The sequence below is a fragment of the Mustela lutreola genome, chromosome 10 (genome assembly GCF_030435805.1).
Source record: "Mustela lutreola isolate mMusLut2 chromosome 10, mMusLut2.pri, whole genome shotgun sequence".
Taxonomy (NCBI): domain Eukaryota; kingdom Metazoa; phylum Chordata; class Mammalia; order Carnivora; family Mustelidae; genus Mustela; species Mustela lutreola.
Window position 1 is genome coordinate 27,462,093 of NC_081299.1, and position 22,061 is coordinate 27,484,153.

A 22,061-nucleotide genomic window follows, 5' to 3' on the forward strand; every position below is an offset into this window, starting at 1 on the left:
TCATGCTCTCTTCTCTCTCTCTCTCTCAAATAAATCTTTTTTTTAAGATTAAAAAAAAAATATTTATTTGACAGAGATCACAAGCAGGCAGAGAGGCAGGCGGTGGAGGTGGGGAGGAAGCAGGCTCTCCGCTAAGCAGAGAGCCTGACGTGGGGCTCGATCCCAAGACCCTGGGATCATGACCTGAGCCAAAGGCAGAGAGGCTTTAACCCACTGAGCCATCCAGGCGCCCCTCAAATAAATCTTTTTAAATTTTTATTAATTTATTTGTTTTTAAAGATTTTATTTATTTATTTGACAGAGATCACAAGTAGGCAGAGAGGCAGGCAGAAAGAAAGAGAGGGGGAAGCAGGCTCCAGCAGAAAGCCCGACGTGGAGCTCGATCCCAGGACCCTGAGATCATGACCCGAGCCAAAGTCAGAAGCTTTAACCCACTGAGCCACCCAGGCACCCCAAATAAATCTTTTTTCTTTTCTTTGAAAGATTTTATTTGTTTATTTGACAGACAGAGATCACAAATAGGCAGAGAGGCTGGCAGAGAGAGAGGAGGAAGTAGGCCTCCGGCTGAGCAGAGAGCCCGATGCGGGGCTCGATCCCAGGACCTGGGATCATGACCTGAGCTGAAGGCAGAGGCTTTAACCCACTGAGCCACCCAGGCGCCCCAAATCTTTTTTCAAATAAAGATTTTATCTATTTATTTGTCAGAGAGAGAGCACAAGCAGGGCAAGCCTCAGGCAGAGGGAGAAGCAGATTTCCTGCTGAGTCCAATGAGGGTCTCAAGCCCAGGACCCTGGGATCCTGACCTGAAGGCAGACGCTTAACCAACTGAACCACTAGGGGTCCCTAAATAAAATCTTAAAAAAAGAAAAAGAAAAGAAAAAGAAAAAGTCCATAGACATATACTGCTGCCAGTTCTTTGCCTAGACTGCTGCTGGGCTCTAGGAAGACAAAGAACAAGCTCATGGTTGCCTTCCAGGAGATAGTTCTCTGCAGGAGACCAGGCATGTAATGGATTCCAATATCTTGTCATGAGTGTGGGCAGCCTTGTACAAGCAGAGTGGGCGAGAGTCAATAATAGTGCTTCCATCCACACAGCTGCTCAAGCTGGAACCTAAGGCTGGACTCCTCCCCCCCGCCCCCCTCATCCAGTCAGTCATCAAGATCAGTAGATTTGCTCTCCTAAATCTCTTTTGAGCATCTTCTGCATCGGCTTGCTTTTTCTTCATCCCCACTGAAAACCCATTAGATCAAGATATCGTGTCTTCTCATCGGAACTGCAGTATAACTTCCTAATTGGTCGCTCTACTCCATTCTGGTTTGCCTTAATCCATTCTCAGACTATGCCAGAATAATCCTTTACAAAAGGAAATCTGAATTCCTCCCCTGCTTATAAATCTTTCAATGGCTTCCCATGGCTCTCAGAGTAAAATCCAATAACTTCCACCTGGACTATCAGACCCAGCAGATCTGGTTGGTTAGGACCTCACCAGGCTCACTGTGTTTTAGGAACTAAAGAGTCAATGGCAGGCCTAACATTATTTAGGATGTGCCAAGTTCCTTCAGGCCACAAGGCTTTCCCATGTGTTGTTCCTTCTGCCTGGAGTACATTTCCCTAGTTCTTGGCCTGGTTGACAAGGAATTTATGCGTCACTTCCTCAGTGAAGCCTCCTAGGTCAGAATCTTCAGATTCCATGTCAAGAGTGAACAAATTTTTTCTATAAAGGACAGATAGTAAATATTTTAGGTTTTGCAGATCACAAAACGTCACGGCTACTCAATTCTTTTTTTTTTTTTTTTTTAACGATTAGTTTATTTATTTACTTAATTTATTTGGGAGAGAGAGCCCGAGCTAGTGCATGAGTGTGTGTGGGGGGAAGAGACCCAGGGACAAGTAGACCACCTGCTGAGCAGGGAGCCCAATGAGGGGCTCCATCCCAGAACCCCAATATCAAAGCCTGAGCAGAAGTCAGATGCTCACCAACTGAGCTACCCATGTGCCCCACTTATTTATTTTAGAGAGAGAGAGAGCGAGAGAGAGAGAGCGAGAACACGCAGAGGCATAGCCACACGCATGCGCGCGTGAGCCAGGGGAAGGGCAGAGGCAAAGGCAGAGAAGCACACTCCCTGGTGAGCCCTATCTCACAACCTTCAGATCATGACCTGAGCAAAAACCACGAGTTGGGGGGGTGGTGGTGCCTGGGTGGCTCAGTCCATTGAGCATCTGCCTTCCGCTCAGGTCACCATCCCAGGGTACTGGGATCAAGCCCTGTGTTGGGCTCTCTGCTCAGCAGGAGCCTGCTTCTTCCTCTCCTCCCTGCTTGTGCTCTCTCTTGCTATCTCTGTCACTATCTGTCTCTCTCTCCCAAATAAGTAAATAAAAATAAAATCTCAAAAAAAAAAAAAAAGAAAGAAAGAAAAAAAAGAAGAAACCACGAGTGGTACTCCTAACTGACTGAGCCACCCAGGCACCCATCCCACAGCTACTTAATTCTGTGTCATAGCAGCCCTAGAATGCTAAACTTTGAATTTCATATATAATTTTCACATGTCACAAAATAGTAGTCTTCTTTTGGTTTTTTCCCAACCATTTAAAAAATATAAAAACAGTTCCTAGCTTCTGGCCATACAAAGCCAAAGAGGGCTAGGACTGGCTTGTAGGTTATAGTTTGCCAACTTCTGTTATCATAGCATCATAGCATGTAACACATACTATCCTGTGTTGCAGTTACCACACTGGTAACTAATCATATATGTAATAGGGTTATTATTTTTTGTAATAGACTTAAAAATTTTTTAAAAAAGATTTTATTTATTTATTTGACAGAGAGAGACACAGCGAGAGAAGGAACACAAGCAGGGGGAGTGGGAGAGGAAGAAGCAGGCTTCCCACTGAGCAGGGAGCTCCATGCAGTGCTCAGTCCCAGGACCCTGGGATCATGTCCTGAGTGGAAGGCAGACGCTTAACGACTGAGCCACCCAGGTGCCCCCTCAGCAATAGATTTCTTAATGTGTCTCTCCAGTGAGAAGTAAGCTCTGTGAAGGCATACACCACATTTGTTTTGCTTATCATTTTCCTCCTGAGGTTCTAGCATAAGGCCTGGCCCTTAGTAAGTGCTCAGTAAATCAATGTAGTGATAAGATTTTCTTGAGAGGAACTCAAAGCTTAGTAAAGAATGCAGACATATAAGCAATTAACTACAGAAGTAGGCAATGTTGTATTGGAGGTAAAAAGAGTTTCAGATTTCTGCAGGATTAGTTTGAGATACCAGTGGAAAATCAGGGGATGGCAAATTCTAACCATCTGGAACGATCTGAGTTGATGTCAGGATGTTATTAAGGGAGTAAAATACACAGAAGAGATGGAGAAACTACCTGAGTATGCCAGATCACTCAAGGAGCGAGGTCATTCAAGGAGAGAGGTCACTCGAGAGAGACTGAATGAGAGAGAGGGAGGAGGGTGCAACTAGGAGGAAGGTTTTGGGGCAGGCCAAGGGTGGAGGTGGGAAAGAGGTAAGAAGAAATCCATCATAGAGTATTTCAGAAACCAGGAGGAATGACTATATATTTTTGTATCCCTGTAGTTTACTCCTGTGTTCCAAGTATTTTGCACTGGGCATGGCATATAGCACTCAGAAAATCTGTGAAATGAAAATCAAGTTGAGAGGCAACTGGGGGAATCAGTGGGTTAAGTGTCTCACTCTGGATCTCAGCTCAGCTCAGGGTCATGAATTTAAGGCCCATGTTGTGGAGCCTATTAAAAAAAAAAAAAAGGTGAATCAGAACCTTTCAAGAAGCAAATGCTGCTAAGGTCTGTAAGGGTGAGGGCTGATGTGACAGGGTCTGAGACTTGAGTTGAGACTTTTCTGGCAGAAGAGCTGATTTCTTCATTTCCTGACAAGTATTATTTCATACTCACTTTTTTCACTTTGCCCTGGGGATGCAGAAATCCACCAAAACCAATCTCTGTTCTCAAAGAGCTGGCAGTCTGGTGGGGAAGACAAACATATTTATAGAATAAGGTGCAAAGATACTGTGGGAGTGGATATGGGGGCAGCTAGTAAACTTGGAAGGCTTCATAGGAAACATTCGAGCTCTGTTGGAAGCTGGAGGTTCATCAGTGCATTAATTCCCGCGGAAAGCAGCTTGTGCAAAACCCTGATAAATGCAGTGGTTCTCGTACTTGCAGATGCGTAAGAATCACTGGAGAAGTGTTCATAATGCAGATTCCAAGCCTGTACTTCCTAGGAAACTTCTGGCTTAATAGGTGAGTGGCATCCATTTTAACAAGCTCCACAGGACTAATAGAAAATCTTTTTTTTCTGTGCTCCTATGGTCCTGGGCGGGGGAAGCGGGGAGGTGGTGGGAGATGAGGCCGGTCAGAGCTTGACCCATCCGGCTTCTGGGTCTCCGAAAGAGGACACGCTATCACAATAAAAACAACTCCATTTTGAGTTGCGCTTTCTTGTAATTCGCTTTCATGTGATTTACTTTGTCGGACTCTCTCAGTAACTCCATGGGATAGAAATTACCAGAGTCATACCATAGGGGAGGAAACCGAGACTCACAGAGGGGAGACGTTTTGCTCAAGGTCACAAAACGAAAGGTGGCAGGGCAGACACTGAAAGCCAGGGGCCCGGAGTCTCAGCTCAGAGACCTTGCGACAACAGAAGAAGGCCGCCAGTGGGTGGGGCTCAGGCCCTCCCTCCAGGCTGGTTCCAAAATGGTGGGGGTAGTGGCGTCAGCAACGCCCCCGCCCCTTCCGTCCACCTCCCTCCTTCTTCCCCAGGCCACCCAGGCGGGGGGAGGGGATGGAACGGAGGAACCCACGTGACTGCCGACAACCTGGCGCGTGACGCAAAGCGGCGGGCCCAACGCTCGCTTTGCCTTGTGGAAAACGTAGTTCAGTCGACCATCAAGTGGGCAAGGAGAGACAGGCCTAGCACTACATTTCCCAGGAGTCAGCGGGCGACGCCGCCGCTGCCGCCGTCGGAGAGCGGGGACGCGGGGCGCGCTGTCGGGCGGGGGCGAGGTTCGGGCCGGTTGTGCCGTTGCGAGGTGCAGCTGCGATCGCCGCGGTGGGCCCAGGTGAGTGAGGGCCTCTAATGGGGATTAGGGCAGTTCCACCGGCTCTAGTTGTTTTGTCTTTTGTTTCCTCCGCGGCGGCTGGGTCAGGGTCCCCGGCAGGTCCGGCACGGAGCCGCTCCCCCGCGCCTACCCCCAGGCCTTCTCTGAGCGGGCCCCGCTCTCTCCGGCTCCTCCCCCTCCCCGCCCTTCAGGGCTTCCCCTCGCTCCGGCCTAGCTTCCGACGCCCTGGGCCACCTTTTCTCCCGAGCAGCTCCTACCCTTTTTTCCCCCTTCCTGCATGCTTCGAGGAAGAGGCCTCCACCTTTCCCATTTCTCTTTTTAGTCGTAGGAACCCCATTATTTGGATTTCTCCCTTTCCCGGAACTCTTTTGAGTGCTAACTCCCCCTCCCCCCGCCCCGTTCTCCATTGGCCTGGTTCTGCCCTCGTAGGGCGCATGTGGCTGGCACTCAGTAAATGTTAGTCCGTCTTTTCTGCCTTGCGGCCAGAGGAGGCATAGTCCAAATTTATCTGCTCCGGGAACATTTGTGCGCCCACTTTTATTTCAGTCTCTTGGGTTGGAGGTGAGGCCGACTTGCATTCCAGTGGTGATCGGCGTGTGTTCTGGTTGTAGGGGGCAGTTTCTTTTTGTTGTTTTTTTGTTCTATTTGTTTTTTGCTCCCCTTAGCACCTCAGCAACTTTTATCAGCTCCTCTTATTGTCTTTCAAAATCTTAAGGGTGGAGCATGGCGGCAGAAGCTGGGGAGTAGCGCTGGTGCCGAGAAGTTCGGAGCCATCAGTGGTCGTAGGGTGTTTACGGGGAGGTTGTTAATTGCATTGAAGGAGAAACCTCAGAATGTGGTAGAGCCTGGCGGCCGAGAGCCAGTGAAGCTTCAGGTGGCAACATAAGAGATTCATCCTGGAGCCAGCCTGCCTAGGTTCAAATTTTGGCCCTGTTAGCTTTTGATTTTAGGTCCAGGGCCGTCGCTTCCAGGTGCCTCAGTTTCCTTATCTGTAAAATAGCGGTAAGTAACAGTGGCTACTTTATAGACTGATTGTGAAGATTCAATGAGATTAAGTTGAATACCGCTTAGCTCATTTCCTGACAAGTATTAAACGACATCGTTATTACCTTCATTACCATTATAGGAGTTTTGGATGGTGGGCCCAGGGTGGAAAGGCAGGTGTCAACACTAGCGTTTTCCTTTCCTTTCTGATGGTCCTCCTTTTTTTTTTTGTTTGTGGAAATACTGTGTTCGGTTTTCTGAACAGCTTGATGTGTGTATCATTAAGTAGAAGCCTGTTGGCAACGGTTCCTGCCTTGAGCAACTTGTGGAGCAACTCGGGCTTAGTTTGCTCTTTGCTGGGAATTCCATTTTGTGAACTAGGGCACACATTTTAGCAGTATCAAAAAATAAGCTTACTCTGCATCCATTTAGGTTTGATTGTATCTTGTAAAAAGTGAATTGAAGTTTTCAGAAGAAGAAGTCGTTTATCTATAAAACTTTTCTGTTGAATACAGGCTTATCACTTTGTTCTTTTAACTCTTTTGGCATCAGTGACGGGTCTTCGGTTTTGGAGACTGACATTTTTAGTCTGCAGATGTACCCATTTTAGTGGTGGTGGTGATAGTAATAATCCTAGTGACGGTAGGTCACATACACGCACTTCTTGAATTTGGTTTAGCCAGTGAAACTGCAGGTTACAAAAAGAGTGTTCTGTTTCGTCCTGAGAAATTGATAGGAGGAAGGTTGGAACACTGCTGAGATTAACTCCAAGGTGGGGAGAGATGAGGCTGACCGAGAGAGCAGACCTACAACAATTAGCTGTTTATTTAGAATGGATAGTCTCAACCACTGAGATTGTTGAGACGCTAGCCTGTTTGTCTTGGGCACAATGACATCCTGAATTGAAGGCAATGTGGTTAATGCTGTTCTCTCAAATAATTAGATTTTGATGGATTGCTTCCTATAGTTACTCTGTAAACATGTAAGATTGAGTCGTTCAGTATTTGGCTGATTGATTCAACACATAGTCCTTGAGAACATACCATCTACTGGCTCCTGTGCCAGGCTCTGGGAGTACAGGGGGGGTGTGAGACAGAAGGGGTTTTGCTGTTGGAGAGGTTCCAATAGAGTGGGGTAAGATAAAACTGGTAAGCAAATGACAGATTGAGAAAAGTGATGTGGGGATAGCAAGCAGGGACTCTAGTAGACACTAACAAGGGAGATCTAAGGGTGGTTAGAGAAATTCTTTCGGGCACAAGTGAGGATACAGTTTTGTAGGAGAGAGCATTCCATGTGGAGGGAACAGCAAGCATCAAAACTTGAAGATGGGGAGAGTTCAGTGCTTTCAGCCTTGAAAAGAGGCCCAAAGTAGCTGACAAAGTGAGAAGAGTGGTTACAGAACAGACAGACAGGTAAGGTTGTTTGGAGGAGCAGTCAAAGTCTTCTGATTGATATTTTAAAATCACTTTTGCAGAGGTATGGAAGATGCGGGGGGATATAATTTAAGAGGCTGCTGTACTGGTTTAGGCCAGACATGGTAGTTGCCTAAAGTAGAAGGATGGAATGGAGATGTATTGGTGGGAAGAAGTGGGGGGTTTGGAGATAACATAGATTTAATATTCTTCAGAGCAGGCCATTCTTTCTTAATCTTTGGTCCATGGACTGTAGGGGCCCATGAGTCGTAAAAATTTTTGTGAGGGAGTGCATTTTCTCAAAGGTTTGATACCTTCCATCTTATTCATTAGTCTCAAAATTTAAGAACACTGCTTTAGAGCCTGTAATGCAGGTTTATAACCCATAAAAATGTAGTTGCCCACAGCTTCTCAGCAGAGTTGAGTCTGGGGTATCCTTCTAAAAGATTGCTTTTCTTGGTCCTTTTCTCTTTCTTTCGTAACCTCTACACCCCACATAGGTCTCAAAACTCGCAACCCCCAAATCAACAGTTGCCCTGAGAACTGAGCCTGCCAGGCACCCTTTCTTAGTCTTTGATGGGAACTTTTTTTTTTTTTTTTTAAGATCTTATTTGACAGAGAGAGATCACAAGTAGGCAGAGAGGCAGGCAGAGAGAGAGAGAGAGAGGAGGAAGCAGGCTCCCTGCTGAGCAGAGAGTCCGATGCGGGACTCGATCTCAGGACCCTGAGATCATGACCTGAGCCGAAGGCAGCGGCTTAACCCACTGAGCCACCCAGGCGCCCCGGGAACTTTTTTTTTTAATCGAGGTTAAATGCTGTGCCATTGATCATCTTTTAGTTTCCTTTTGTCTGCAAGTTACGGGCTAATGCACGTGCTGAGGAAGCTCAACATTTGTGAACTCAGTTTCATGAAAATACATTTCCTAATGTTTTCTTCCACTGGAAGAAAGTTCCTACAAATGGAGCACTTTAGTGTATGAAGAGCAAGATCATTTTCTTTTTGCTTTCTTTTAGCAGTTAGGGATTTCAGATGTAGATTTCTATTTTGGGGTATATTTGTACACGACAGTGTGTTATTGGAAGCATAGGGTGTACATTGTACCCCAGAGTTAGAAATGTATCACTGAAAGAACCCTGTATTTTTCTTTTTATGGCAGAGGTTGAAAACTGAAGGCTTATGGACTAAACCCAGTCTCTAGGTGTGTTTTGATTGGCTCACTCACACAGTCTTGTAAATTTGAATTTGTTGTCAACATCAAAAAACGAGGTTTTATGTAAAAATTTGAATTCAGGCTGCCTTTGAAAAATCAGTTATGGCAGCCTTGGACCTTCATAGCAGCCATCTTTGTAGTTGGGCATGTCCTCTCCAGTTTGTCAGAGACCTCCCTGCAGCCTGATATTTATTTATCCCTGACATGCAGTGAAGTGTCACTTGATACTATTTTATATCTTATATTACTTGTCTATCTGTAGGCGCCTGAGTTTGGTCTCCCTGTTCTAGATACATGATACAGGTCTCTAATACTGCTGCTTAAGTCTTTTTTTTTCTCTCTTAATGTTAATATTGCTATTAAAAATTGTTTTATGTCTTGTTGCCTTATTTTTTGCAGGCCAATGAGGGAGATAAGTCCAAAACATTGAATTACTTTGTTTCCAAACTCTGGAAACCCAAGGGCTTTTAGAAAGCCTGAAGGCATTGATCTGACCCCAACCCATGCCTTTTAGCTGGCATGGGTGTCCTCATTTTTGTTCTGCCTGATTTGGTTTTTATTTATTTTTATTTTAAATAAGATTTTATTTATTTATTTGACGGAAAGATCACAAGCAGGCAGAGAGGCAGGCAGAGTGAGGAGGAAGCAGGCTCCCTGCTGAGCAGAGAGCCCTATGTGGGGTGCAGGGCAGGCTCAATCCCAGGACCATGAGATCATGACCTGAGCTGAAGGCAGAGGATCTAACCCACTGCACCACCCAGGCGCCCCTGATTTGTTTTTTAGCATCTGGAATGTGGTAACTGCATAGCTGGGCTTGTTTCAGAACATAGAAGGCCAAGCAAAGAGAAGTTGCTGAATGTCTAATTAGAAGACTTTTGGCACTTGTCTTTAGGCATGAGGACCAAGGTGTGTTTAATATGCTTATATGAAGTCCATTGCTTTGCTTTCACTAATGCTGTAGCTCTTTTGTTTTTTGAGGGGTAATAACACTTTTTTTTTTTTTTTTTTGAGATCTTACGTATTTATTTGAGAGAAAGAGAGCAAGAGAGAGCACAGCGGGGAGGAGTAGGAGAAGCAGACACCTGCTGAATAGGGAGCCTGATGAGGGGCCCCATCCCAGGACCCTGGGATCAGGACCTGAGTGGAAGGCAGATACTGAACAGACTGAACCACCCAGGCGCCCCAGTAACTCAATTTTTTCCTTCTATTTTGATAATAAGGGCATTATAAATAAAGAATTGATAGAGGACATCAAAAGAGACTGCGTTCTAAAGTTAATCAGATTTCTTCACTACAGGGCTCCATTACATCCAGGCTTCCCCAATGTGTCTAAAAGATGTGTCCCTACAGTCTTGATTAATAGCTTTGGCTAGCAGACTGTGGGCTATCAGAAAAACACGTTAAAAATGGAGAAGATTGAGGAAGTTGGTCAGATGCCAGAGGGGGGTTGCCCACTAGAAAAAATTGGGTGAATTTTTGAAGATAAATTCGTGTTTCACGGGCACCTGGGTGGCTCACTGGGTTAAGCCTCTGCCTTCGGCTCAGGTCATGATAGCGGGGTCCTGGGATGGAGCCCCGAATTGGGCTCTCTTCTCAGCAGGGAGCCTGCTTCCCCCTCCCTCTCTGCCTTCTGCTCTGCCTACTTGTGATGTGTCTCTGTCGAGTAAATGAATAAAATCTTTAAAAAAAAAAAAGAATAAATTCTTGTTTCAGATAAAATGAAGTGGTACTTTGTGTAGTCTTAAATTTTTTTTTTTTTTTTTTTTTAAGATTCTATTTAATTGAGATCATGAGTGGGGGGAAGGGTGGAGGGAGAGGGAGAGGCAGACTCCCTGCTGAGCAGGGAGCCCAGCATGGGGCTCAGTCCCAGGGACCTGAGCCAAAGGCAGATCTGAGTCACCTAGGCGCCTGTTGAATGAGGCCTTTCTTGACCACTCTATAGGGTATTCCTTTCATCACCTTGCCACCCCCCAGCATATTATTACTGTGGGACATTATTTTATTTTTAAAATTTTATTTATTTATTAGGGCGAGAGTGTGCGCATGTGCTCCCAGAGGGAGGAGGAAAAGAAGGGGGACAAGCAGACTCTGCTGAGTGCAGAGTCTGACAGGGGGCTCAACCTCACACGTGACCCTGAGATCATGACCTGAGCTGAAATAAGAGTCAAAGGCTCAACTGACTGAGCCACCCAGGGGACCCCTGTGGGATGTTACTATAATCCACTATGTCTTCACCTCTGTAGAGAGTAAAGCAGAGATTTGTTTGATTCACTGCTGAGTTCCCACAGCTAGGATGTTCTCTGTCACCTAGAAGGGGCTTATTAAATACTGAAAGAAGGGTCAGTTATATGGGAAGACACATGCTGAATAAGGTTGGCAGTCTCTGGAAGTTCTCCCACTGTTACATCCTGATTTACTCAGATTCTGTTAAGCTACCAGTTGAAAATGATTTTGTATGGTGGTAGGTGACGAGATTGCAAAAGAGCAGGAAGGTACTTTCTGGAATAATAGAAATATTCCATATATATATATTTTAAAGCCCAACCTGGGGCTTGAACTCAACGACCCTGGGATCAAGACCTGAGCTGAGATCAAGAGTCAAGACGCTTAACTGACTGAGCCACCCAGGTGCCCCTGAAATACTCCATATTTTGGTTGGGGTAGTGTTTCACAGTATATTTTGTCAAAACTGACCAAACTGTTCTAGCAATGTGTACATCTTTTGTAAGTGAATTACTAAATTGATTTATAAAAATTGGTTTTCAAAACCCATTCTCTAGGGCGCCTGGGTGGCTCAGTGGGTTAAGCCGCTGCCTTCGGCTCAGGTCATGATTTCAGGGTCCTGGGATGGAGTCCCGCATCGGGCTCTCTGCTCAGCAGGGAGCCTGCTTCCTCCTCTCTCTCTCTGCCTGCCTCTCTGCCTGCTTGTGATGTCTCTCTGTCAAATAAATAAATAAAATTAAAAAAAAAAAAACCCATTCTCTAAAGGCTGTTCTGTAAAACTGAAGTGACTGTCTAAGTAGTTTGTGATGGTGATTGGTTTTTCTTGAATTTTTACTAAGTTTAACCAAATATGGATTGGACAGGAGATTTTAAAATACCATTTGGAGTGAAGAGGGTGCGTAAGGAGCTATTGAGGGAAGAGACTGAGCTGGCAGAACTCTGAGCAGCCCTCCCATTTCAGTCAGAGCAGTTCTGCATTGATAGTTTTTTACTTAGGGGTTCTGCTTAACATTTCATTTTTATTTATTTAAAGGTTTATTTCTTTTCTTTCTTTTTTTTTTTTTTTAAGATTTTATTTATTTATTTGACAGAGATCACAAGTAGGCAGAGAGGCAGGCAGATAGAGAGGAGAGAGGAGGAAGCAGGCTCCCTGCTGAGCAGAGGGCCCGAGGCGGGGCTAGATCCCAGAACCCTGGGATCATGACCTGAGCCGAAAGCAGAGGCTTTAACCCACAGAGCCACTAAAGGTATATTTCTTTAAAGAAATTCACGTTTTTTTTTTTTTTTTAAGATTTTTTAAAAAATTATTTATTTATTTGACAGAGCGGGATCACAAGTAGGCAGAGAGGCAGGCAGAAAGAGAGGGGGGAAGCAGGCTCCCTGCCAAGCAGAGAGCCCGGTATCTCAGGACCCTGAGATCATGACCTGAGCTGAAGGCAGAGCCCGGTATCTCAGGACCCTGAGATCATGACCTGAGCTGAAGGCAGAGGCTTAACCCACTGAGCCACCCAGGTGCCTCTCATGTATTTTATTTTTTAAGATTTTATTTATTTGTCAGAGACAGAGTGCACACGTGCTTGCACAAGCAGGGGGAGTGGGAGGCAGAGGAAGAAGTAGGCTCCTTGCCAAGCAAGGAACATGATATAGGACTCATCCCAGGACCCTGGGATCATGACCTGAATTGAAGGCAGATGCTTAACTGCCTGAGCCACCTAGGTGTCCAGTTTTGTCTGTCTGTTTTTAAGATTTTATTAATTAGAGACATGGAGGGCACAGAGGGGGAATGAGAGGGAGAAGCAGATTCCCCAGAGAGCAGAGAGCCCGATGGGGGGCCTGTCCCAGGACCCTTGAGATCATGACCTGAGCCTCCCAGGTGCCCTCTCTCCTATCATTTTATTTTAAGTAGGCTACATACGCATTGTGGGGCTTGAACTCCAGACCCTAAGATTAACAGTTGCTTGCTCTGCTGAGCTAGCCGGGCGCCCTGAAATTTATTTTTAAAGTAATCTCTAGGGGCCCCTTGGTAGCTCATTTGGTTAAGCAACTGCATTCGGCTCAGGTCATGATCCCAGGGTTCAAGCCCTGCATCAGACTCTGTGCTCAACGGGGAGTCTGCTTCTCCCTCTGCCTCTGCCTGCTGCTCCCTCCGCTTGTGTTCTCTGTGTCTGTCAAATGAAAATAAAAATCTTCTGGGGCGCCTGGGTGTCTCAGTGGGCTAAGCCTCTGCCTTGGCTCTGGTCAGGATCTCAGAGTTTAGGGATTGAGCCCTGCATTGGGTTCTCTGCTCAGTGTTCCCCCCACCGCCCCCGCCTGCCTCTCTAAGATTTTTATTTATTTATTTATTTGGGGAGAAAGGACAGAAGGAGAGGAAGAGAGTCTCATGCAGACTCTGCACTGAGCATGGAGCCCAGTGTGGGGGTCGATCTCATAACCCTGAGATCACAACCTGAGCTGAAACCCAATGGTCAGATGCCTAACTAAGCCAACCAGGTACCCCCCAAATAAAATCTTTTTAAAAAAAGAGGTAATCTGGGGCGCCTGGGTGGCTCAGTGGGTTAGGCCGCTGCCTTCGGCTCAGGTCATGATCTCAGGGTCCTGGGATCGAGTCCCACATCGGGCTCTCTGCTCAGCAGGGAGCCTGCTTCCTCCTCTCTCTCTGCCTGCCTGCCTACTTGTGATCTTTCTCTGTCAAATAAATAAATAAAATCTTTAAAAAAAAAAAAAAGAGGTAATCTCTACACCAATGTGGGGCTCAAACTAACGAATGCAAGATCAAGAGTTAGATGCTCTACTGACTGAGCCAGCCAGGCACCCTAACATTTCTTTTTCTTTTTTTTTTTTTTTTTTAAGACTTTATTTATTTATTTGTAAGAGAGAGAACAAGCAGGGGGAGCAGCAGGCAGAGGGAGAAGCAAGCTCCCAGGTGAGCAAGGAACCGGATGCATGACTTGATCCCAGAACTCTGGGATCATGACCTGAGCTGAAGGCAGATGCCCAACCGACTGAGCCATCCAAACGTCCTGAATATCTTTTCTTGTAGAGAAGGAAGCTTAATTTTTTAAGATTTATCTATTTGAAAGGAAGAGAGCGCCTGCACACACAGGGATAGAGGGAGAGAGAATCTTCAGCAGACTCCCCGCTGAGCATGGAACCTGAGGTGGGACTTGATCTCATGAGCCTAGCTAGTTAGCATCATGACCTGACTTGAAATCAAGAGTCAGAGACTTAACCACCTGAGCCACCCGGGCACCCCTGCAGTTTTTTTAATGGAAAAATTTTTGATACGGTTCATCCAGAGTGCCAGCTTCCTGATAAAACCTGATAACCACTCTCATCATTAGTGAGTCATGTATTTGCATACATAAACTATGAATGTGAGTGAAAGGTAACACTTGAGTTTCAAAGTTATCAACTGAATTATTGCTGTGGTTATTTGGAAATTAAGATTTTATGTGATAGTCAAAAGTATACATAAACTGTAACAATATGTTACTGCAGCTAGAATTTTGACCTTGCCCTTCTCAGCTCATCTTATTCTGGTAACTAATCTGAGATCTGCCAACAAGAAACAGGTTACTTTCTGAGGAGAGCATCTTAGGTTTCGTGTTGGGTATTAATTTTCACAGCAAAACTAAAGGGGTACAGGCTTTGTCTTCTAGGTTATTCATCCTTCCTTTATTCCTTTTGGTGAATAAGAACCCATCATTGTTGAAATATATAAATCCTGGATACCCTTTTTTTTCCCCCCTAAAAATCTTATTTATTTATTTGACAGAGGATAAGCAAGAGGAGCAGCAGGCAGAGGGAGAAGAAGCAGGCTCCCCAGTGAGCAGGGAGCCCAATGCAGGACTCAGGCCCAGGGCCCTGGGATCCTGACCTGAGTTGAAGGCAGATGCTTAACCAACTGAGCTACCCAGGCGCCCTGGTATACATATTGTCTCCTATCATAAAGCAGTATGTGTGCAAAACTTAGCTTTTCCTGTAGTAACTCTTGAGTAATCTAGTATCCTGTTGAAAATACTACCTTTTCCTGTTGAAAACTTACTCTTTTAGGTGTTTGGGTGGTTCAGTCGGTTAAGTATCCCATTCTTTTTTTTTTTTTTTTTTAATTTTATTTATTTATTGGACAGACAGAGATCACAAGTAGGCAGAGAGGCAGGCAGAGAGAGAAGGGGGGAAGCAGGCTCCTGCTGAGCAAAGAGCCTGATGCGGGGCTCGATCCCAGGACCCTGAGATCATGACCTGGGCCGAAAGCAGAGGTTTAACCCACTGAGCCACCCAGGAGCCCCAGGTGTCCCACTCTTAATTTGGCTCAGGTAATGATCTCATGATGATGGGATCCAGCCCTGCATTGGGCTCCCCATGCACTTAGTGTGGAACCTACTTGGGGTTCTCTCTGTCTCCGTCTGCCCCCCCCCCCCCTCATGTGCTCTCTCTCATGCTCATTCTCTCGCGCGCTCTCTCTGTCTCAGAAACAAACACAAACATACTTTTTCTTGGGGTGCCTGGCTGGTTAGTCCGTAGAGCATGTAGCTCCTAATCTTGGGAGTTGTGAGTTTGAACCCCATGTCAGGTGTGGAGATTACTTAAAATAAATAAAATAAATAAATAAAATCTTTTAAAAAACTGCACAACCTTTTTTTGACTACATTTCTTGTTATGTTATATAGTATTTAGTGTTTTTTTTTCCTCTCATTGAACAGTCAGCACCTGAACTGGATTTAATACAGAATAAGCCAAAATCCTAGGGATTTAGCCTGATCTCTGCTTTCCACTGTATAGATATTTGTGCATCAACTTAGTTTTTTGAAGATGATTCTGGAAACAGAATTAACTTTAAGGATTTGATTTTCTTTGTTGCTTGATGTTTATGTAAGTACATTGCTGAGGGAAAGAGCCTCTCCCTTCCAACTTCTTGGATTTTTTTTTTCTCTCCAGACTGCAACCTTTTAGAATATAATGTGCTTTGTGGTTTACATATATCAGTTCATTTAGCTCTCACAATAGATTATAAGATTAGTGTAGCTACTTTTTAGAGATGGGCAAATCGGTAAAGGTTATGCTCAAGCCTGCACAAAACTGGAGTCAGGACGCTCATCCGCGTTAGTCTTGTGTTTGCAAGGCCGGTGTTCAGCAGATAACATGGGCTTATCCTTCGATGTGGAGTTGTTTCTTTGATTTGACCCTAAGAACGTTGCTTTATGAATTCTATTTCACTCTTTAAAAGTGTTTGCAAAAATCTAAATGTGTTTGACCAAGAAGTTTATGAGGCACGCGGGAATGCTAGTACTCTTCTGTTGTCACTATCCTAGAGGATCTCTTTTCTCTGGAGGCTGAGAAAGGGAATCTAAAGGGAGCACCACCACAGCGTTCAGCATTGTATAAACCTTTTTTTCATGCTTGAAAAAACATGGAATATGAAGACATCAAAAAATACAAAGAATAGTACAAGTGTTAGTGATATATTTAAGAGATCAATTTTATAAATTTATGAACTAAAACTCCACTTCTACAGTTCAGTCTTCTAGGATTGTCTCCTGTTCTCTCAACCATGTTTTTGTTTTTAGTGTTTAACATACTTCTGGTGTGGTGCCTGGGTAGCTCAGATGTTTGGCTCAGATGCCTTTGGCTCACGTCAAGGTCCTGGGGTCCTGGGATGGAACCCTGTATGGGGCTCCCTGCTTGCTCAGTGGGGGACCTCCTTCTCCTTCTCCTCCTGCTCCCCCTGCTGTGCAAGATCTCTCGCTCTCTCTGTTAAATGTATAAATTAAAAAGAAAAAAACAGTTTGTAAAGGGACACGCAAATAAAATAACAAGGTACGGGTTTTTCTAGACTTCTCTTAAATATATATGCTTTCTGAGGCACCTGGGTGGCTCAGTGGGTTAAGCCTCTGCCTTCGGCTCAGGTCATGATCTCATAGTCCTGGGATCAAGCCCCACCTTGGGCTCTCTGCCCCCCCCCCCCCCCCCCCCCGCTGGCTGCTCTGCCTACTTGTGATCTCTCTCTCTGTCAAATAAATAAATAAAATCTTAAAAAAAAAAAACATGCTTTCCTGTACAAAATGTGGTATCATTCTTTTGTGGTTTTAAGCTTCATATGTTTAGTATTGATTTATTTTGGTAACTTTCTGCACAGGCTTGTGTGTAGGATTCATTTATGGTATATGTGTTTTTCATTTTCATTGCTGTACAGTTTTTTTTTTTTAAGATTTTATTTATTTGACAGAGATGACAAGCAGGCAGAGAGGCAGGCAGAGAGAGAGAGGGGGAAGCAGGCTCCCCACTGTGCAGAGAGCCCGATGCGGGGCTCAATCCCAGAACCCTGGGATCATGACCTGAGCCTAAGGCAGAGGCTTTAACCCACTGAGCCACCCAGGCGCCCCTGCTGTACAGTATTCACTGTATGAACATAACACTTAATCTATTTTTCTGTTGCTCGGTGCCACCAAAAAAAATTTTTTCTTTTAAGATTTTATTTATTTAAGAGTGGGAGAGAGAGCATGAGAGTGGGGAGGGTTAGAGGGAGAAGCAGATTCGTCTCTGAGCACGGAGCCCACTGTGGGACTCAATCCCAGAGGGGATTGCAACCTTAGCTGAAGGCAGAAGCTTAAGCTACTGAGCCACCCAGATGCCCCACTTTTTTTTTAAAGATTTGTTTGAGAGAGTACATGTACACGCCGTATGGGGTAGGGGCAGAGGGAGAGAATCTTTTAAGCAGACTCCCCGGTGAGTGTGGAGCCCCAGGTGAGGTTCGATCTCACGACCCATGAGATCATGACCTGAGCAGAAACCAAGAATTGAATGCTTAGCCAACTGAGCCACCCACTCTCAGAAATATTCTTGGTTTTATTTTCTGCTGACTTGTGAGAGTTTCTCTAGGGTTTTTGCCTAAAACTGTAATTGCTGGGTCATAGGATGTGTATCTGTTGCTCTTCTTTCATTCTCTCTTCTTCCTTTCTCTCTTTTCTCCTCCCTCCCTCCCTCCCTTCCTTCCTTTCTCCCAGTTTCTTTTCTGTTTCTTAAGTAGGCTCTACTCCCAGTGTGGGGCTTGATCCAGAGTCTCATGCTGACTCAGCCAGCCAGGTGCCCCAGGATATGCATATCTTTATTAGGACACTAGCGCAGTATTTTCCTGAGAGATTATACCAGTTTATAGTCTCTCACAGACATTTCTGTCACTTAATGACATGATACTGTTAGATTTTACAGTTTTTGTCATTTTCTTCAAAAATTTTTAAATTTTAAATTTAAAAAAAATTTTTAAAATTTTAAAGATTTTATTTATTTATTCATGAGAGACAGAGGGGCAGAGGCAGAGGGAGAAGTAGGCTCCCTGTGTGAGGTGTAGGACATGATCCAAGGACCCTGGGACCACGACCTGGGACCAAAGGCAGATGCTTAACCAACTGAGCAACACAGGCGCTCACAAGTTTTTTCATTCTTAGGAGTATGAAATATTTTATTGTAGTTTTAGATGGCATTTCTCTGATGGTGAAGATTAATCTTTTCTCTTTTAAATTTTAATTTTTTAATTTATTTTAAAGAGTTTATTTATTTATTTGCTGGGGGCTGGGGGAGAGGGAGCACAAGCAGGGAGAGCGCCTGTCAGAGAGAGAAGCAGGCTCCCTGTGGGTCTCAATCCCAGGGACCTGGTATCATGACCTGAGCCATAGGCAGATGCTTAACTGACTGAACCACCCAGGCACCCCTCATTTTGATTTTCTAAAACATATAGGTATTTATCAATCTCTACTTTTATGGTTTGTAACCAGAATATTTTGTTTGTAGTCCTTTTTCATAAGTTCATATAGATTCCTATATTTTCTTCTGTTTTATAAAAATGTTTTTTTAGAGAGTGTGAGTGTGTCAGGGGGCAGAGGGAGAAGGAGGAAGCAGACTCCCTGCAGAGCAGAGCCGGAAGCGGCTTGATTTTATGACCCTGAGACCATGACCTGAGGCAGAATCAAGAGTCAGATGCTTAACTGACTGAGCCACCCAGGCACCCTGCTGTATTTTCTTTTAAAAGTTTCAGAGCTTCAGCATCAGCGATCAGCGTGTGTGTAGTGGCCTTTATAATCCTTTGCCAGGGCTTAAATCTTCTAAACTTTATGCATGAGAAATTGGAAAAATATTAATGTATCTAAAACCCAATTTCCAAGAAATAAAAAGCAGGATTGCTAAATCAGGGATGACATGAGTCATAAAACTCCATGTAAAAGAATCAGTTTAATAGGGGTACCTGGGTGGCTCAGTTGGTTAAGTGTCCAACTTGATTTTGGGTCAGGTCATGATGTCAGGGTTGTGAAATCAAGCTCCGCCTCATACGTAGGGCTCGCCACTCAGTCGAGAATTTCCTTGAGATTCTCCCTCTTAGGCCCCTCCCTTGCGTGCTGTCTCTCCAATAAATTTTTTTTTAAAAAATCAGCTTGACAGGGTGCCTGGGTGGCTCAGTGGGTTAAAGCCTCTGCCTTCGGCTCAGGTCATGGTCCCAGGGTCCTGGGATCGAGTCCCACATCGGGGTCTCTGCTCCGTGGGGAGCCTGCTTCCTCTTCTCTCTCTCTGTCTCTCTGCCTGCCTCTCTGCAAACTTGTGATCCCTGTCTCAAATAAATAAATAAAATCTTTTAAAAAAAAAATCAACTTGACAGATGATACAGTTCTCTTAGTGACTATACCATTGTTGTAGTAATCTGTTTTCCTAGTTAAACTTAAGAATATAGGACTGATTCTGGTGAGCTGTTATATTACCTATAAATGCGATGGAATGAGATGCATTTTGTGAGGAACGTTCTGCTTAGGGGAATGGCTCAGTGCTCTTGGGAATTGGTATTTTGTGGGAAGAGGAGGCTTGAGCTTCCCTAAATTGTGTTTACAAATTGCTGTTGGGTTAATATTGGCTACAAATTTATTTTCTAGAATTAGAACCAGAGAATATGGACATTTTGGGATAGATTTCCAAAATTGTTGATGGGATTCTTTCTGATAGTTTAGTTGAAAATAAGTTAGTTTGGTGGTATTCTAAGAAGTAGTTATTGACTTTCATGTCAAACCTAGTAACTACTCCTGATTTGTAATTTAAAAAAGGAAAAACAAAAAATCTCCAAAGGTGATTGTTTTAATGGATTTTCCAGCATATGATCATATCTTCTTGTTTTTGATATTCTGTCATGAAGCTTGGTCTCTTTTCTGAAAATGAAAGCAGATGTGATTCATCTAAAAGTTGGTTGTCTTGGTCTAATGTCCTGGTGTAAATGGGTTGTTAATTAAATTCTGTTTTGGATGAAATTTTTTTAATAAAGCTAAGCAGTTGCGGAAGATAGACTCTGAATGTACCATCTTCTTTTCCACCTCTAAAATTAATAGTTTTTTGTTTACTGAAATTTTCCTTCAAATAGACCTTTAGTGAATTAGGTTTATTCTTATTCAGCATCCCCTATGGCTTCCAGTAGAGCACATTTTAGGATGGTTTAGGAATGTTTAAGACTGATTTCATCAGGCATATTAAAGAACTTTTTTCCTTAGATGGCAAGTAATGGAAGAAAGGTGAGGAATCAGAGCCATCTGGATGAAGTGCCTTAAGGTTCTTTAACAGGTAAACGATTAGCATGATGACATGAAAGAATTGGGACACGGATGGCCAAGGGCCTTAAGGCTCTAGTTTTAGGTCACCTTTTGGGTAAAACCCTTCTTTTTCTGTGCTTAGTTTCCCTTCTATAAACCTATGGTTGTGCTAGATACGATCTCTAGGAATGCTTCCAGTTCTTGCTGCTCTGTGACTCTTACTTCCAGTACTGTTTGTCCAAAATGGATACTCTTCTGGATAGTGTTTTTGCCTGTAAGTTAGAGTGGATTGTGGGTTCTTTTTTTTTTTTCTTTAAAGATTTATTTATTTATTTATTTGACAGACAGAGATCACAAGTAGGCAGAGAGAGAGGAGGAAGCAGGCTCCCTGCTGAGCACAGAACCCCATGCGGGGCTCCATCCCAGGACCCTGGGGACCATGACCTGAACCAAAGGCAGCGGCTTTAACCCACTGAGCCACCCAGGTTCCCCGGATTGTGGGTTCTCAGTCGCAGGGCTCTCTGCTCTTCCACAAAGTCTGCTGTTGACTGCCTTGAGGCTTACACACCCTGTACGGGGTCTCGTGGTAGCAAATTTTGTCTTTATTCTAGCACTTCAAGTCACAGTTATTTTTTCAAATAACTTACTGAGATTTAGAAATAGATCCATAAATATGTAAGTGTGGGCCATCTGGAAGTTGTATTAATAACCAGGTTCTCAGCGTAATGTAAGAGAATAATGAGATAAACCCCTGTGTTGTATTGTAAGGACTTGGAAGGATACAGAGTTTCTGATTCATCTTTGTGCTTTCCATGGTGCCCAGGGAAGGAAATTAAGAATGATTTATTTATTTGTTTATTTATTTAAAATGTTATTTTTAAGTAGTCTCTACACATTGTGAAGCTTGAACTCATAACCCTGAGATCAAGAGTTGCACCAACTAAGCCAGCCAGGTGGCCCAAGAATTATTTATTACTATTATTTGAATACTTGCTATATTACTAGGAACTGTACTAAAATTTAGATTTTTCCTCATTTAAATATTATAGCAGCTTATGAGGTAGTGTTACTCCTCTAATTTATAGATCAGGAAACTGAGGCTTAAAAGGAGATGTTTTAAACTAATTTTTACATGACTCCAGGGTCTATAATATTTCTTGCTTCGGTATGCTGCCTAACAAAGACGTCATTCATAGTGTGCTCATTGAGTGTTAACTGGGTGAAATACTTGTGAAATGTTTAAAAAAAAAGTTTAAGTTCATTGTTTTTGATCTTTATGATAGTATTTTTAGAAGAGACGGATTAGCCACTCCTGATAGGCCAACTGAATGTCTTCATAATAGGACATCCTCAAGGCAAGGTAACATGTGCTTGGGGGTTATGTTCCAAAATTTAAAAGTTAAATAAGGGAAGGGGACTGGAAGTTGGGTATAAGGAGGGTAGAGATTAGGAAGAGGACCACTTTTCATTGTCACTCTTGTACCATTTGACATTTTTACTGTGTATGTGCTCAGAAGAAAATTAGGTATGCAGAATTAAACACTTTGCTCAGGCAAATAAAAGCTTGGGTAGTATTTCAAGTTCCA

At 44.0% G+C, this 22,061-nt stretch overlaps 1 protein-coding gene across 3 annotated transcripts in view; it reads left to right on the forward strand.

The window, feature by feature from the left end:
- The first annotated feature begins 4,949 nt into the window (after window positions 1–4,949).
- Window positions 4,950–22,061, forward strand: part of THRAP3 (thyroid hormone receptor associated protein 3) — a 75,478-nt gene continuing 58,366 nt past the window's right edge. For 2 of the 3 annotated variants that reach the window (XM_059136162.1, XM_059136165.1), the window contains exon 1: window positions 4,950–5,085. The gene's annotated coding sequence lies outside the window, so the exon portion shown is untranslated. The remainder of the gene's footprint in view (window positions 5,086–22,061) is intronic. The other variant, XM_059136164.1, reaches the window with a different exon arrangement.